The sequence below is a fragment of the Protopterus annectens genome, chromosome 2.part2 (assembly GCF_019279795.1).
Source record: "Protopterus annectens isolate FY-2018-M chromosome 2.part2, PAN1.0, whole genome shotgun sequence".
Classification (NCBI taxonomy): domain Eukaryota; kingdom Metazoa; phylum Chordata; order Ceratodontiformes; family Protopteridae; genus Protopterus; species Protopterus annectens.
In genome coordinates, this window is record NC_056730.1 from 76,396,642 (window position 1) to 76,413,019 (window position 16,378).

The window sequence follows — 16,378 nt, forward strand, 5'->3', positions numbered from 1 at the left end:
TATAGTAACGCGCTGGGTGTGCAAGAGACATTACTTCTATTTTGTGCAGTGTTCGGGACTTTTGCTGGAGTTCTTTTATTAAAATATTTTTGTGCTATTAAAAGCTAATTTTATTAGGGGTAGTTTTTGTTTAATTTTTTTTAAAAAACGTCATTTACTTAAGTGATTGTGTTTTTCTATAATTTTCGTGTTTTTTTTTTTTTGGGTACATTTGTTAAAATAAGTATGTAGAAGATGACTTTCTTTTTCTGTTCGCGAATGAGTTTGTTCAGTAATGGGCTAGTTTACAGAAAGGAATAGTTTTGGGGAGCTTTAAATTGTTGCTCTTCGAGGTTGTTATGGTGTGAGGTTACGTAATTGTCATGCAAGTCGCGGGGTACCAGTTTCTATTAGTGTTTGATAAACAAATTTTACATGAATGTACAGAATGAACGCCACTTCTGTAGATCTGCCTATGGAATGCTTTATTTTTGTCTTAACTCCAGAAAGAAAAAAGATCTGGCTGTAGTAGTTTATATTATTTGCTTGTATTCTAATGTTTTGCGTTGTCGAATTTCGTGAGTGTTATTTAAAGGCGTGTGCTTCCAACGAGTCTGTGCTGCTCGTTCGTTGGATCGTTATCACCAAAACAGGGTGCACCTGTTGTGAAGACGATGTAAGGAACTGCGTTTTGCATGAAAATACTTGTGTGGCTATCTGTATAGAAGCTATTGGAGAACACGAACTGTGATAAAAATAGATTATTTTCGGTTATTGCTTGGCTTCCGGGCTTCGTATAATTTGATTTAAACTTAAAGGTTCGTTTTAATTTTTTTTATTCAAACTCTTTGACTAAGAAACCGTTGTACAACCACCTACTGTGCGGGAGTAGAGCCCAGCATGGGGTCCATTTTAAGTAATTGGTCTTCCAAACTTGGGTAATGGAATAATACTTTCCTTTAGCATGAGCTATTTGAAGTGTATGTGGTCTGAAACCGAAATGCCTGTAGTTGTCCTATATTTTTCATTTTCAGTGATTTGCCAGTTGTTTTCCAGAAAAGTGGGAATACGTAAAAGATGTAAAAATCTGGATAGTTGAGATGCGTATTATTTAACAAATATTCCGCGAACGTGTTATTTCTGTGTTTGGGTTTCGTTTGTTGCCAAGTTGAGTTGTACCTACCGCGTACATAGGTTGTAGAGGTTTTTTTTTTTTTTGTGTGTAATAGTCCCGCATATAGTCTCTGAAAAATTATCTGCATGTAAAGGTGTTGCCAAAATGTATGGGAATTGGTGTACTTTTGTGTAGGAAATGCGAACTTTAGGCAACATTAATGAACAGTGATTCAAAAATAAGTGGTGTTTCTACACAGTTCTATTGGTAGTGGGAATAGGCTAAGATTTCATAGTGGGCAGTGGAAGCATTTACATATCTGATATTTTTTTTGGGGGGGGTGTGATCGGTGGGGAGGGTTTCTTTCCAAAAAGTTCTTTTTGAAAAGAAAAACGGTTTCCTTTTGTTTTATTTAACGTGTATATTTAAAGCCATTGGTAAAGGAAAGTAAGTGATCCTTAACCAAGGGAGCCCACAGGATTTTTTGCACGGGCGGTGCAAACCCAGAGCTTCACCTACGCAGCCATTCCAATGTCCATTACTTTGCTATTTCTCTCCATTTGTCATAGGCATTGTTCAAATCTCTGTGTGCCTACTGTTTTATGCTTTACTTCTACAATGATTAGATATTTGGATTTCATTTACTTTTATTTCAGATTTTATAGCGCAAACACTGATAGGCATTTACTAAACCTAAACAAAGCAACAGTCTAATGAAAACGGACTAAAACTTCTCTCCCTTTGGAACTCTCGCATTCACTGAAATAGCAGTGAAACCCACATTCAAAGAAAATGGATCTGGCGTTAGCAGGTGTGGGGATATATATATATATATATATATATATATATATATATATATATATACACACACACCAAAAAACACTTTTTTGCTAAATTAATATGAATTTTTCTGCCATATATAGGCATAGAATATAGCAATAACACACGCCTGGGTGTGGGTAATGTGGGATTTACCCACGGTTGGTATGGTTTCGCCCTCTGGACCAAACAGACAACTGTGGGTAAATCCCACATTACCTACACCCAGGCGTGGGTTATTGCTATTATACTATGACATTTAATAAAAGAAATAATTACTTTTCTTAAGTAATGGCATTGTATAATGCCTCTTTGCTGCCCTTCCGCAGCTGTCTGGTATCCGCGGCAGTTCTGATGTACTGCGCATGCCTACGCAGTACATCAGAGCTGTGGCCAAAAGCAATGAAAAAAGCAAGATCTCAGTTGCTTTTTACTGTTTCGCTATGTTAAATGGGTTTAACATAGTGAGACAGCTTTAAAATAAGCAACGGAGATCTACGTTGCTTTTTTTTTTTAAACCTGCGTCGCTATGTTAAACTCCTAACATAGCGAGACAGTGTTTTAAAAGAGACTTGTACTAATGGAAAAAGTCCGGGCGACTGGACCTTTTTCCATTAGTATAAGTTGAGTTACAACGTGCACGCTGGCCAATCAGTATGCACGTTTTGGAATATTAATGGGGGGTCATGGTATAATACGCTGGTGTTAATGACCTGAGACGTACCTCCTTGTCCTACATGAAAAGGGACATAGAGGAGCTCTCTGATTATGTAGCCCAAGCAGGTGTGACCCTGACCTTGAGCAGTATCCTACCTTCACCAAGAATGATGCCACAATACAGAGATAAGATGATCAGCTTTAACAATTGGCTTAAACTCTGGTGTCATTCAAAGGGGATCCAATGTCTGTCTGCCTGGGATGATATGCTGGACAAGCCACGCTGCTTCGCAAGGGACGGCTTGCACTTGTCACCCCTGGGATTCCGGATTTTGGCAAAGGCTCTTGCCACCCCTATAGTGCCTTTTTTAAGCAAGGCTCAAATTCTAAACCTACCACCCTAGAACACAACAAAGAAAAAAAACTAAGGGTAATGCTGCTCAATGCCAGAAGTCTCAACCTCAAGATGCACGCACTCGAGGCCCTTCTCAGTATGGAGAACATCGATGTCTGTTCTGTGACAGAAACCTGGTTCAAGGCTCCTGAGAGCACCCCAGCACTATCAGGTTTTACCTCATATCATGCGTTCCGGCCCCAAAACCCGGACAATACCAAGAAAGGAGGAGGGGTATCCATATTCATCAAGGACACCCACACCTCAAGATTGGTGGCAACGCACGATGCATCGGAAACCATCCAGGTGCAATTAACCATAGGCAAGACTGCTCTGCAATTTGTAGCATGTTACAGGCCACCCTCGCAAACTCAGGAACCTCATATGGCCTTCCTGATAACACTGGAGGGAATAAATGTATCTCCGAACACCATCATACTAGGTGACTTCAACTACCCTAATATAGACTGGGAACACTACTCAAGCCCAAACACTCTAGCCCAAAAGTTCTTGGAATTCATAAACTCAAATGCCATGGAACAACTAGTCACCATCCCCACAAGAGGAGAAAACATACTTGATCTCATTATCACGAACATGGGAGCACAATGTTCAACGTCGGAAGTATACCCCTCACTGGTGACATCAGATCACAAACTAATCTCGCTGGAGGTCCTCATCCCGCCCCCACCCGAAATGAAAAAGACCACAGTAAAGAACTTCTCGAAAGCTGACTTCACACTTCTAAAGACTAGTGTGGTCTCCTTTAAGGCCCCTGAGCCGGCGGTAAACATTACTCAAACCACTGAATCACTTACAAATGCCTTCTACCAGCACCTGCAGGGCTGCATGGATCAGGCAATCCCAAGCAAAACAAAGACTCTTTGTACCAAAGGCAAGCGTCCAGTCTGGTGGACCCCAGCCATAAACAAACTCTACAACAAAAGGAGAAAGCTACTACAAGATAGAGCAAAATCTTTAAAAGGTAAGACACCGCTGATCACTAAGTAAAAAGCTAAGAGCTCTCATAAAAACATCCAAAGCTAATTTTGAGAAAATAATAGCTAAGGACTCTAAAGACAACCATAAGGCATTCTTTAGCTATGTCAGAAACCTAGGAGGAAACTCCCAGATATGCTCAGAATTAGTTCAAAATGATGTGAAGATTACTGATCCTACAGACATTGCCAACATACTGGCTGACAGGTTCAGTGCAAACTTCTCCTCCCTCCCCCCCTAAAGGAGAGATATCTATACCAAATGATTGTAGCCCCCCAGGCATCTCTAACGCCCAGGTGAGAACTGCTCTCTCCAAGGCAAAGAACACAGCATCCATGGGACCTGATAGTGTCCCCGGCTGTGTGCTCCATGAACTCAATGAGGAATTAAACCCACAGTTAGGACAGCTGTTTAATCTTAGTCTTACCTCTGGATACATACCCAGGGAGTGGCGCACAGCGACTGTGGTCCCACTCCACAAAGGCGGTGCATCCACCGACCCTGGAAATTACCGTCCCATTAGCTTGACAAGCCTTATCTGCAAAGCCATGGAGAGGATCATAATGGATCTCATAAATAAAGACATAGGGAATTTGCAGACTTTGGATCCAACCCAGTTTGGCTTTGTCAAAGGCAGATCATGCCTTTTAAACTTGGTTGACTTTTTCGAAACGGTCACCAAGGCCATTGACGAGGGTAAGGCAGTCCATACAGCCTACCTAGACCTGGCGAAGGCTTTCGATACAATACCCCACTCGGGTATCATTGAAAAACTCATCTACTTAAATGTAAACCCATACATTACAAGATGGGTTGCAAACTGGCTGAGTGACAGAACCCACAGGGTCAGAGTTGCTGGCGCCATGTCAGACTCAAAGCCTGTCAAGTGGTGTCCCACAGGGCTCAGTCCTGGGCACACTCTTGTTTGGCATCTACTTTTCTGAAGTACAAGCAAACACAGGAGGATTATGGCTGACAAAGTTTGCAGATGACTGCAAACTGGGCGCCGTAGTTGAAAACACATCCGACACAGATATCCTTCAGAAGGGTCTCACAGAAACGGATAACTGGTGCCAGAGCCATGGCCTAAAGTTAAATGCCAAGAAATGCATAGTCATACCCTTCGGGAAAAATAAGGTTACCCCTAGCTACCATATAGGTGGCAATCCCCTGATCACAGAAGAAGTTATCAGGGACCTGGGAACCCAGGTTGACAGTAGCCTTTCATTCGACACTCGTATTGCTAAAGTAGTTAGGAAGACCTTCTACATTGCCCACCTTATCATGAAGGGATTCACATCTAGATCAAGGGAAGTCATAGTCTCCCTATACTCATCACTCATCAGACCAATGATCGAGTACAATGCCCCATTCGGAATGTATCTGACCCGACACTTGCAGCAGCTGGAGAGGCCACAAAAGTTCCTCACCAAAAGGATAAAGGGTCTCAAAAATCTGTCTTATGCTGCCCGACTGAAAGAACTCCAGCTATATTCAGTTGCTTACCGCTTGCTCAGAGGTGACCTATGCCTGACGTACAAGGCCATGTGAAACCCAGATTTGATGGACATGCTTCATCTCAAAAAATCTAGATCCCTCAGAGCCACAAGGGCGGGAGACTTAAACCTCGACACTGTTATTAATAGGACGTGCTGGAGGGATAGATTCATCACCCAAAGACTCCCTATGCTATGGAACAAAATCCCGGTTTATGTGAGGCAGAGCACCTCGCTGACCTTGTTCAAGAGGAATCTTGACCAATGGATGGGAGACCGCAGATACACCCCAGGGGTTACCTCAGTGTTACTGCTCGACAGAGGCACAGTAAAATAATGGGCATAGTTTCTCCGAACTAAAGGGGTGGCGTAAGCCACAAAACTATGGGCTAGGCTTATAAATGCCCTCAGGCAGATAGCCTAGTATGAACCTATATATAATAACTTTTAAGTTATTTGCAAGAGTATTTTTATTTTCTAAATTTTAAAGCAAGACAGTCAAGTATTCTTTGTCAGCTAATAGCATTCTCATTTTCCAAATTTCAAAGTAAAACTCGGTAAAAATAATTAATATTTTCCTCACGTACTGCTGAAATAAGTATATCTGTGGGCATTTGTTGCGGCCTGTGTAAAAGACTAAAGGGACTAATAACATTTTGACTGCTTGTATCTTGCTATCCCTATCAATATAACAAAGCTTCCATTTTCTCAGATTTTGTAATATCTTTTTAGTCTCTTTCCACATATCCTTAGCTGCCACACCAGAATAATTTTTAATCCATACTCTACTATTTCATTAGACTATCTGCGGTGGTGCTGCTGCGGTAGCGTTGTTGCTGCACGGTTAGATGCTGTCCAGTTAGATTCTCAGCTAGACAGTCTTATGCGTGGAGACATGCGTGAATGGGCGTACCTTCGTTGAAGGTTGTGCGTCAGGCCTGGCAAGCTGGTATGTAAAAATTAACTGCCAATCATTAGCGTACCGGAGTTCTGCTGTGGCGACACCAATCGGGAAAAGCCGAAAGACGCAAACTCAAGTATTTCATTAGAATGTCGTGGTGGTACGGCGGTAGTGTTGTTACTTCACAACAAGAGGTTCTCCTGTTTGATTCTCGGCATGGCTTGGGAGTGCCTTCTGTGTGGAGTCTGCATGTCCTCTATGCGGTTGGGTATTGTTCGAAAGACATGCGTGCGTAAATGGGTGTGCCTTCGTTGGAGGTTGGGCATCGGGCTGGCACCTCTGCATTCCGTAAAAATCTACTGCTAATCGTTAGTGGACCGGAGTTCCGCTGTGGCGACCCTTTACCAGGAAAAAGCCGAAAGACAAACCAACTCTTAAGTCATTCCCCATAAATACAGATATTGCTGAACCAATTTGTGTGTGGGTACATATTTACTGTTATTGCCTTTGTTTTAGCTTCATTCATTTTGTATCCTGAAAAGATTTGAAACTGTCTCAGAATGTTCCACGACCCTGTATTGTCTCTTTCTGGTTTTGCCCGGTATAAAATAATATCTGCAGAGCCAGCTTGTCTTGATTACCATACCAATTTATATCCTTGAATTTCTGAGTCCCTTATTTTCTTTGTGGTTCTAAATATAATGCGAATAACAGAGGAAAGAGGACATCTCTGTTTGGTTCTTCTACTCCCCCACCCACTTAAATGTTTGCCTCAAATCCCTCATGTCTCCTCCAAATCAGCCTTAGTTTTTTCAGGAAATGCAAATGCTTCCATTGCCTGTTCATAAAATCCCAGCCTACTCTGAAATGCGTTCTCTGCATCAAGGCTCACCAGCAACAATGGTATGTTATATTTTGCTTATCTCTGGATCATCAGTGTTCTGTTAATGTCAAATGTTTGCCTCTCCTCCACAAACCTTATTTATCCAGTTTTGGCATTTCTTTTGTCATTCTTTTAGCCTTTACCGACATGAACACTTTATAATGGTTTAGTATTGAAATGGGCCTGTATGCAGCTGGGTCTGATGGATCTTTACCCTATTTAGGTATTACAGCTACCAATGCTTTCTTCCAAGAAGTTGGTACTTCTCTTCAAGTGCTGTTAAACAAAACCTTCCAGATCTTTATTAGCCTTTTCCCTCCTAGCTTCCAAATTTCCTCAGGAATACCATCTATTCCTGGGCCTTTCCTGTAGATTGGTTATACATCTCCTCCAATTCTAACCATTAGTAATTGAGCCTCGTCTATCTCTATCTTTGGCATATTTAATTCTTCCATCAACATTTCCATTTGTATATTTTGTTTTCTGTTTTTCTCTGCTTTATACAGACTTTCATAGAATTTCCAAAATATTTCTAATACCTTTACAGGATCTCTTGTTACCTTCCTTGTTATAGGCTCCCTAACATTGGCGACAGCCCTTTCTACTTTCTGCTGCTTGAGTCATTCTGCTAAGTTTTTGTGCTGTACTGTTATAAAAAAAAAAATCAGTCAACAGAAGTTTTTCTAAACGTGTGCATATTATTGAGGTAATCCATTATTTTCTGCTTAGCATTTTGCAGTTGATCCTCCTTGTTCTGTGAGATTCCCCTATTCTGCAATACTTTTAACATTTGTCAGTCCGTCTAAATTTATATTACTTCTTAACCATAGCTAATTTTCATTTCCACCCTATTTTTAAACTCCACCTTAATTTTATCCCACTACCTAACTATATTTTCAGAAGAAATTACTATCCTGTCTGATGGCTCCTGAATAGTCAACCACTACCCATTCCTTAAATTCCTCTTTTCATCAGAGAGGTGGGAAAGTGCCAGTGTCATTTTTATTTCATTAGATGCCGCGGTGGTAGTGTTACCTCACAGCAAGAGGTTCTCCCGTTCGATTCTCGGCTGGGCTTGGAAGTGCCTTGTGTGTGTAGTCTGCATGTTCTCCCCGCGGTTGGGTAGCGTTCGAAAGACATGGGTGTGCCTTTGTTGAAGGCTGAGCATCTAGCTGGCACCTTGGCACTAGATTTTTATGAAAAGCCGATCATTAGCGGACAGGAGTTCCACTGTGGTGACCTTACCGGGAAAAGCCGAAAGACAAACAACATTTTTTTGCATTTTGTAATTCATTCTGGCACTTCACAAAATAAAAGGGTACACCATCAACCTCCACTGCTGCACATCTTTTTCATTTTGACTCAGTACATCACCACAAGCACCACCATAGTCTTTGAAACTGTGGTAAATTCCCTGAAAACCAGAAGCTGTAGATCTGTATGTTTGAGCTGTATGTCACTGTGAATGAAATTGCTGAGAAGCCAGATGTCTACTCTGCGCTGTTCCTTTGTCACAAGTGGGGAAGCTTTAAAGGATTTAGTGTTTTTAGTCTCAAGCAAGAGAGAAAAGACATGTTAGAATTTTTCTCACAATAGTAAGTTTTTTGTGAGACAAAGAAAAATCTCCCATGGGCAAAGGTGTTTATATTTCATTAGTAGTAAAGGAGAAACCAGAGTCAATAGATGCTTGTAACTGAGCTTAAACACTTGGCTAAAGACTAAGGGTTTGGGAGACTTGCATAATTCTTTGGTAAGAAAACTAGCTACATGTGATATCAAAAGTGGTAAGTCAGAAACAGATTGTTAGGAAAATCAGGCCTGCTGCTTTATAAAGCATAGAAGTGAACTTTCACATTTACTGCTTGAAGATCCAGCTGATGAATGGAACTGTACAAAAAAACCCTGTGGGTGATTGTAATGATAAAGTAAAGCAACACGCAAGTAAAATAGGAAAAAGTAACAGGTATCTCGGCTGTTACCCAGAAATAAATGAGCAGTCATGTAGTAGCGCTCCATATACTAAATGTGGTTACAGGCATGAGAAAGCACATTGTGGAGCATTTAGTTGAATCTGTAGGAAATGTGCATTTCAGAATCCAAGTACAAAGATGTGCAAAGGTTGGAATACTGCTCAGCAAGATTCACTTACTGTTGAGTCGCATGACAGATAAAGCAGAAATGTCTATGAAGCATGTTATAATTCAAAATCTGAATGAAATGCAAACTTCAGTGTGTGACTATAAAATAAATACTGAACTAAGATGCCTGTGATTCAAGGCAGATATTTTGCTTTAAGTTAGGTACTGCTGCTGAATGTAGGATTTTATTAGAAACCACTTTCAGAGCACTGAAACTACTTTATACTTTAAATAAATATACATGTACTTTTCTGACATGTAGTGCACATTTTAATCGCTATAGTCTGAATGCTTGAAATAAAATACACACACCTTCTTTTACCTACGTACTTCTTACATAAACACCCCTGACTACCTACTTACATCCACATGCCCCTACCTATTTCTCACACAGACACACACCTCTTAATCATTTAAACACGCACGCATGCACACACTTGCCTCTCACTTGTACCTTCATCTGTAGTCTGGACTTCAAATTGTGTGTGAGCGGAAGATGTAGACAGTTGAACAAAAGCATAAGTGTCTGTGCGACTGGACGCAAAGGGCATTCTTAAAGTAGATCACAGTTAAAAAAAAAAAAAAAAAAAAAAAAAAAAAAATGAATCTCCTGGTCAGATGGTTCCACTGGGGTGCAAATTCACCCCCTTGCACCTGCTTGCAGGTGCCCTTGTCTTCAACCATGTTATTCCTGCACTTGAATTTATCAAGGAAAGCATGCACACACTTGCCTCTCACTTGTACCTTCATCCGTAGTCCAGACGTCTTCTGGAATTTAAATTGTGTGGGAGCGGAAGCTGAAGATGTAAACAGTCAAAACCAAAAAGTAGAAGTGTCTGTGCGACTGGATGCAAAGGGCATTCTTAAAGTAAAACACAGTTTAAAATTATTATTATTTTTTAAGAAAATGAATCTCCTGGTCAGCTGATTCTGGGGGCGGTGCAAATTCACCCCCCTACACCTGCCTGTGGGCGCCCTTGTCCTCTACCATGTTATTCCTGCACTTGAATTTATCAAGGAAAGTTAGCTTTATGTGTAGTTCTTTACTCTTAAAATCCAGAAAAGTTCTTTTTAGTTTTGAGTAATGGTGAAACAATTTCAGGTAGTTCAGGGGTATGCAGTTACTAACTGCTTACTGTATAACCATTGTATATTCACTTGTGAAATGGTTTAGCAATAGCTGCATATATGGGTATAGGATAAGTTGAGGTCTTCGTGAGTATCTTGTCGGATAATGATATTTGGGTAGATACTAAATAATACGTACATTTTAAGTGGAAGTTCTTTGATTATGGCTAGTAAGGTATGGTGAACATGGTTAGTTCTTTTCCTGTACAGCAAGGAGTTTGAGTGAAAAGGCAAGAGTTGAGGGGAGATTTGCTTTTCCTGTAGCACAAGGTGATTAAGGATAACTTGCTTTTAGGCTCCTTTCAGTAACACAGGCAGATTATAAATCCAAGTAAGGGGTGAAGTGGGGAAGTTGGAGATTTTGAATGCAGATCTCCAAGAAGAATGTTGGACATTCAGAATGTTACTTTTCATGAAGTAGAAAAGTATTTTAAGAAACAAGGTAACATTAACATTGAGAGAGATTTTGTTAAAAGGAATGATTGCATGTAGGGGTATAGAAAATAGACTAGGAGGCAGAAGTTTACTGGAGAAGACTTGCCAATGAAGCATGGTATTAGAAATGTAAGGTTTAATGAGGACTAGCAGTAGTTTGGATTCAGGGCAGGAGATTGCCTTCCCCTGTCTGATTAGAATCACAGTATAAGCAAAAGGGATAATTGGGTAGTATCAAATTTAATGACAACTGTAAGAATCTGAGCTTTTTGGAAAAGAAGGCATAGCTGTCAACTTAGTGCCTGAAATCTGGACAAAGCTTGACAAAATAGGGGGACAGAGGACCAAAAATAGGAATAGATTTTAAATATTGCTGTTATAAACTTGGTAAATTGCTAGAGTAACAATTTGTGTTTACTTTCATTTTCTGAAGATTTGAAGTCTGAAACTGAAATGTTTGTTGACTTCAGTTTTCGGATCCTCCCAGTGGTTTGCTGGAAAACGACATTTTATGGACAAAAATGAGGAAAAAATGCTTGCCTTCAGTGAAATGTGACTGTTGAGATGCAGCAAGGATTGTAACATCTATTTACAAAGGATGTCCAAAACAAATTAGAAACTACTTGTGGGCATAGATGAGCTAGCATCAGGAGAGAAGTAAACATCCTCTTTTAGTTCCAGTAAAGTAGATTTTACTTGGCTTTTGATGCGAGGTCCATCTGTAACTGGTGGTGGTAATCCATGGCTCCCAAGTGTGCGTGAGTGTTTTAGAAGGCTTGATCTTTTTACTTGGAATGTTTGTATGGGTGTCGTCCCCCCCCCCCCCAAAAGCAGATTTTCAGATGTTTTTTGGGACTGTAATAAGGCAAATTTTTTAAAGTTGCCTATAGTGTTGTATGAGCACATAGCTGTAACTAAGGAAATAATAGCTTTTTGAACAGGAACTAGTTTGTTTCCTCAGACATGGTAAATCTTTTACTAAGCTTAATTTTAGCTGTCAGAAAATCAATTGCTAGAAAATGGAAATCAAAAATGTAAACCAACTTTAAGTGCAGAATGTTGTGAAGGAGGTAAAAACTGGAGGGTGGGCTCTTGGAAAAGGGAAGGAGCAAATTGCATATAAATGGAATTTAATAGTATATGCTGAAAAGTGTCTTAATTGAGGTGTAGGGAAAGGCAGAGAGTGATTGTATAAATTGTGATGTTGGAGTAATTTAACTGTTTCTCTCCGGGTACAAAAATGTTTTCTGTTGGTGCCTGGGAGTAACTTTTATGTTTTGTTCTGTTCCTGTTAATCCCTTCTACAGCCGGTGACTTTGGGTGTAAAATGTTGCAGTTGAATAAATGGTAGTAATTATACAAGAGCAAGTTAACCTTTTCATAACCTTTCAGTTTACTGATTCAAAGGCAGCTGTGCTCCATTGTGCCAGTTTGTTCCAGGGATTAGTATTATGAATTTTGTGACCTTGAGGTTTTTCTTTATATTTGGATTTACTTTTCAGATGTCCAACTTGGGACTTTTTTTATGGAAGTATAATTTTAAGGATAATCACTCCTGCACCCAAGTGGATAAGATTGGATTTAACTTTTGTCCAAGTTCTCTATAGAAGTTCTTTCCATATTAAGGGGTTGAATGCAAAAATACTTCAAATGAGTGTTGAAGCTGTGATGTGTTTTACTTAATAGAATAACACATTTGATTTTCATATTTTTTTCCTTGTTGGACATAACGGCCCATATAGTAATTATCCTGTGTGAAGAGGAACAGCCATAGCTCTCATAGTCTTACTACAGTATTGGGAAGAAATAGAGAACAGATGAGTGAGACTTAGTTTTGTTAATGTAAGCAGTTGAAATCAAAAATAGCATGCAATTTTTGAAGTAAAACATCCATAACTGCTGTCAGCAAGAATAAATTGCCATTTTTCCCTTAAAATCGGAGACCATTTGAGAGAGAGAGAAGGGTGACTGGTGGTAACACTACTGCATCCTTTATCTTGGTTACTGAATTAGAGGCATCTGGTACTATTTGAAGTTATTTGCTTGTGTAGTAGGCACAAGTATGCATTTAAGGTGTATTAAAGTGTTGCTGTCATTGCTCCAGTAACACACTTTTTTACTGCTTGATACTATAGGGTCTGGACCAGAGACGTTTCCTTTTGAAAAGTGTTCCTCATTCTGACCCACTATGAATTTCAAAATCTGTTTACACCCTTAATTCACCCGTTGAGTGATGTTGGGAAGAAAATCTCTGTGTAGGAGGAACACATCAAAATTTGCAAACCAGAATTGTATGTTAGCATTTTTGAGAATTATTGGTAATCTAGCACAAAAGACCAAAGTCGGGGGCACTCTTTTCTTGGTCTTTGAACTTATTTCTCTGGCCTGGCCCAGTTTAGCCCTCTGTCTGTACTCTGGTTTATTAGCTACTTTTCAAACCCCCAGACCTTCTCTATATTTTTGCTTGGGCAGGTTTTGGATCCGGAGGGTGGCCTGAGGGCATGTCTTGTCTGTGCTTCAATGGGGGTGGATTTTTTGACCTACCCATTGCCTTTCCCTGGCAACCATGCTAGTTTGTCTGAGGGCAACTCCTCCTTTGGACTGTGCATCTGCAAGTTTCCTCTTAACTTTGGATGGGCAAGCCCATCTCTTGCTGCTCCCTCAGTTGATTGGGCTGTAGTCAGAATTTGGTTCCTCTTGCCACTGGAGCGGTTGGGGCCACTGTAGTAGTAATCACTGAAGTTTTTGCAGCCAGATTATTTTTCTTGAAGGGGAGAAAATGAGTGACAAAACTTGAATAAAGTGTAACGTTTGAGGGACAAAGAGTTTTTGAGCCAGAATCCAGGGATGTTACTGGGAATAAAAAGCATTTGAGTTTTCACTGTGATATTGGATGTCTTCTTTTTGAAGAATGCAAAGTCTAGAAACATAGTATTTGACTTGTGTTAAACACTGAAATTTTGAAGGACAAATCTGATATTTGATCCGGAAGTCTTAATCTGTGAAAAATCTGACAGTTTTTGAGGTATGTCTTTTTAAGTACATGTACAGCTTGTTTACTGGGATGTGTTTCTGTGCTAAATCTGACATCTGAGTAGAAAACCTTATCAAAAACATCTTGATAGAAAATGTTCATCTTTAAAATTGTAATAAGTAGGTATGCTAAGGCCATCATAAGCATAACTGCCTACACTTAAGTATTCCAAGTACTACATAGACCACATAACCACAGGCCAAAGTCTTCTCTAGTACCTACTTGCCAGGAAGGCAGGGAACCGGGCAGTTTAACGTACTTTTTAAGGATGGTGACATATCTTAGCAGTATAGTGTAGGAGTTTCTGTTCTGTACACCTACTCTAAACATGAGCATAACCTTAAACTGTTTCTGAGCTGCACTTGTAAAAATGTTCTGTGCAGTATGTTAATAGATGTTACCCATTCTGTGTGTGGTATATTTGACGCATGTCACCAGCATTTCATGTGACCACTGCTTTTTAAATGTAAGCAATGTCTTTCGGCTTTTCCCGGTTAGGTGTCACCACAATGGATCACCAGTCCGCAGACTGATTGGCAGTGGAGTTTTAGGGTGCTGAGTTGCCAGCCTGACTACCAGCCTTCACAGAAGGCGTACCTACCTGCATGTCTTTAAAGCTCACTCAGCCACAGGGAGGTCATGCAGATGCACAGAAGGGACTCTAGCCGAGAATTGAACTGAAGAATCTCTTGCTGTAAGGCGACAACGTGAACTGCTGCACCACTGCAGTTTCTTGTCACTGGTTTTAAAGGTGCCTTAATAAAAATATTGGTGGTTGTAACTACTACAGGGTTTACTGCTTATCTTGTTAAAATCTCTTGACTGAACTCTTCTGTGTGACTCTCCGATGTAAGAGGTGTCTAATTGGATTAACCTAGTGCTGTCTTGGTGTCTAATTGGATTAACCTAGTGCTGTCTTGGTACAATAATACATATAGTATAATACATATAAATTAATAGATGGGAAAAAAAAAAAAAAAAAAAACTGTTCAAAGATTGATCTTTCAGGTACATCAAGATTTGAATGAACTACTATTATGTAGACAAATCAGCTATGACTTCTATCTTTTTCTATTGATTGAACATCCCACTTTACCCTATCTGAAAGGTCTTCCAAAAATGCATAAGGGGATATTACCACCTCCCCTGCGTCCCATTGTGGTTGGACACAACTGGGTAACAGAAAATGCCTCTATATTTTTAGAGAAGAAATTAAAACCATTAGTGTCTGTTGTTCCTACTATTTTAAGGGATTCATATCAATTAATTGATAACATTAGAGATCTCGATTTTTATGTATCTGAGACGCATCTTTTAGTTACACTAGATGTTAAGAGTCTGTTCACTGCAATTCCTAACCTATACGGAATGGAAGCTATTAGGTCATTATTAAGTAAGGATGGGAAATTCACTAACAATGAACAATTTCTAATAAATACTCTATTGGAAATAGTTCTGACCAATAATGTCATGACATTCAATGAGCTCTTCTATATACAACAGTGGGGGGTAGCCATGGGCACCCCCTGCGCCAATACATATATGCCAACCTTGTTGTATATAGTTGGGGAAACTACAAGCCTATTTACACACCCTAGTTATAAAAAAATACTTTGTTATTATAGATTTGTAGACTATATACTTTTGTTATGGGATGGAACTATACATGAATTACAAAGCTTTATAATGGACCTAGAGAAGACCACAGACTTTTTAAGATTCTCAATTGAATATTCAGCCTCTGAGATTAATTTTCTGGATCTAAAAATTAAAAAGAATGGACAAGGTGGATTAAAAACCTCACTATTCAGGAAAGAATGTTGGCAAAACAATCTGTTGCAATACGATAGTATGCATCCAAGGTTTATTTTTAAAAACATAGTGAAGGGACAGTATGTAAGGATAGACAGAATATGCCAAGAGCTAGATGCAAGAAATAATGAATTCAATAAGTTAGAAAGATTGTTTCAAGAAAGAGGATATAACGTAGACATGGTCAGGACCATAAAAGACTCTTTCACACAGAAAAATGCTGTTTGTAGGAACTATAGATATTCTAACTGTCTTGGTGCCAATAGAGATTGGAATTTTTCACATAAACATAATAAAAATTCTTTACTAAGGGATTCAAGTTATGTCAGATGTATAATCACTTATACTAGTGACAACAAACGGTTAATTGACATTATTTTAAAGAACTGGCCTATTTTGGTAACAAATGGTGAAATTAAACAGTTGATAGGAGAGAGACCTACCTTTATATATACAAATTCAAAGAATCTGAAACGAATACTCTGTAATGAGAAAAGACCTAATAGATCCTACAAAATAAAAAGTCTATTTAATAACAACAATATAGGCACTCATTCATGTGGGAAATGTAGTTCTTGTGTATGGACAT

The 16,378-nt window shown here is 39.5% G+C and overlaps 1 protein-coding gene across 1 annotated transcript in view; it reads left to right on the plus strand.

Annotated features, from left to right (window-relative positions):
• The window catches only part of DDX4 (DEAD-box helicase 4), a 2,434,953-nt gene that overhangs the window by 785 nt on the left and 2,417,790 nt on the right, over positions 1–16,378 (plus strand). The gene's annotated exons all lie outside the window — the stretch shown is intronic.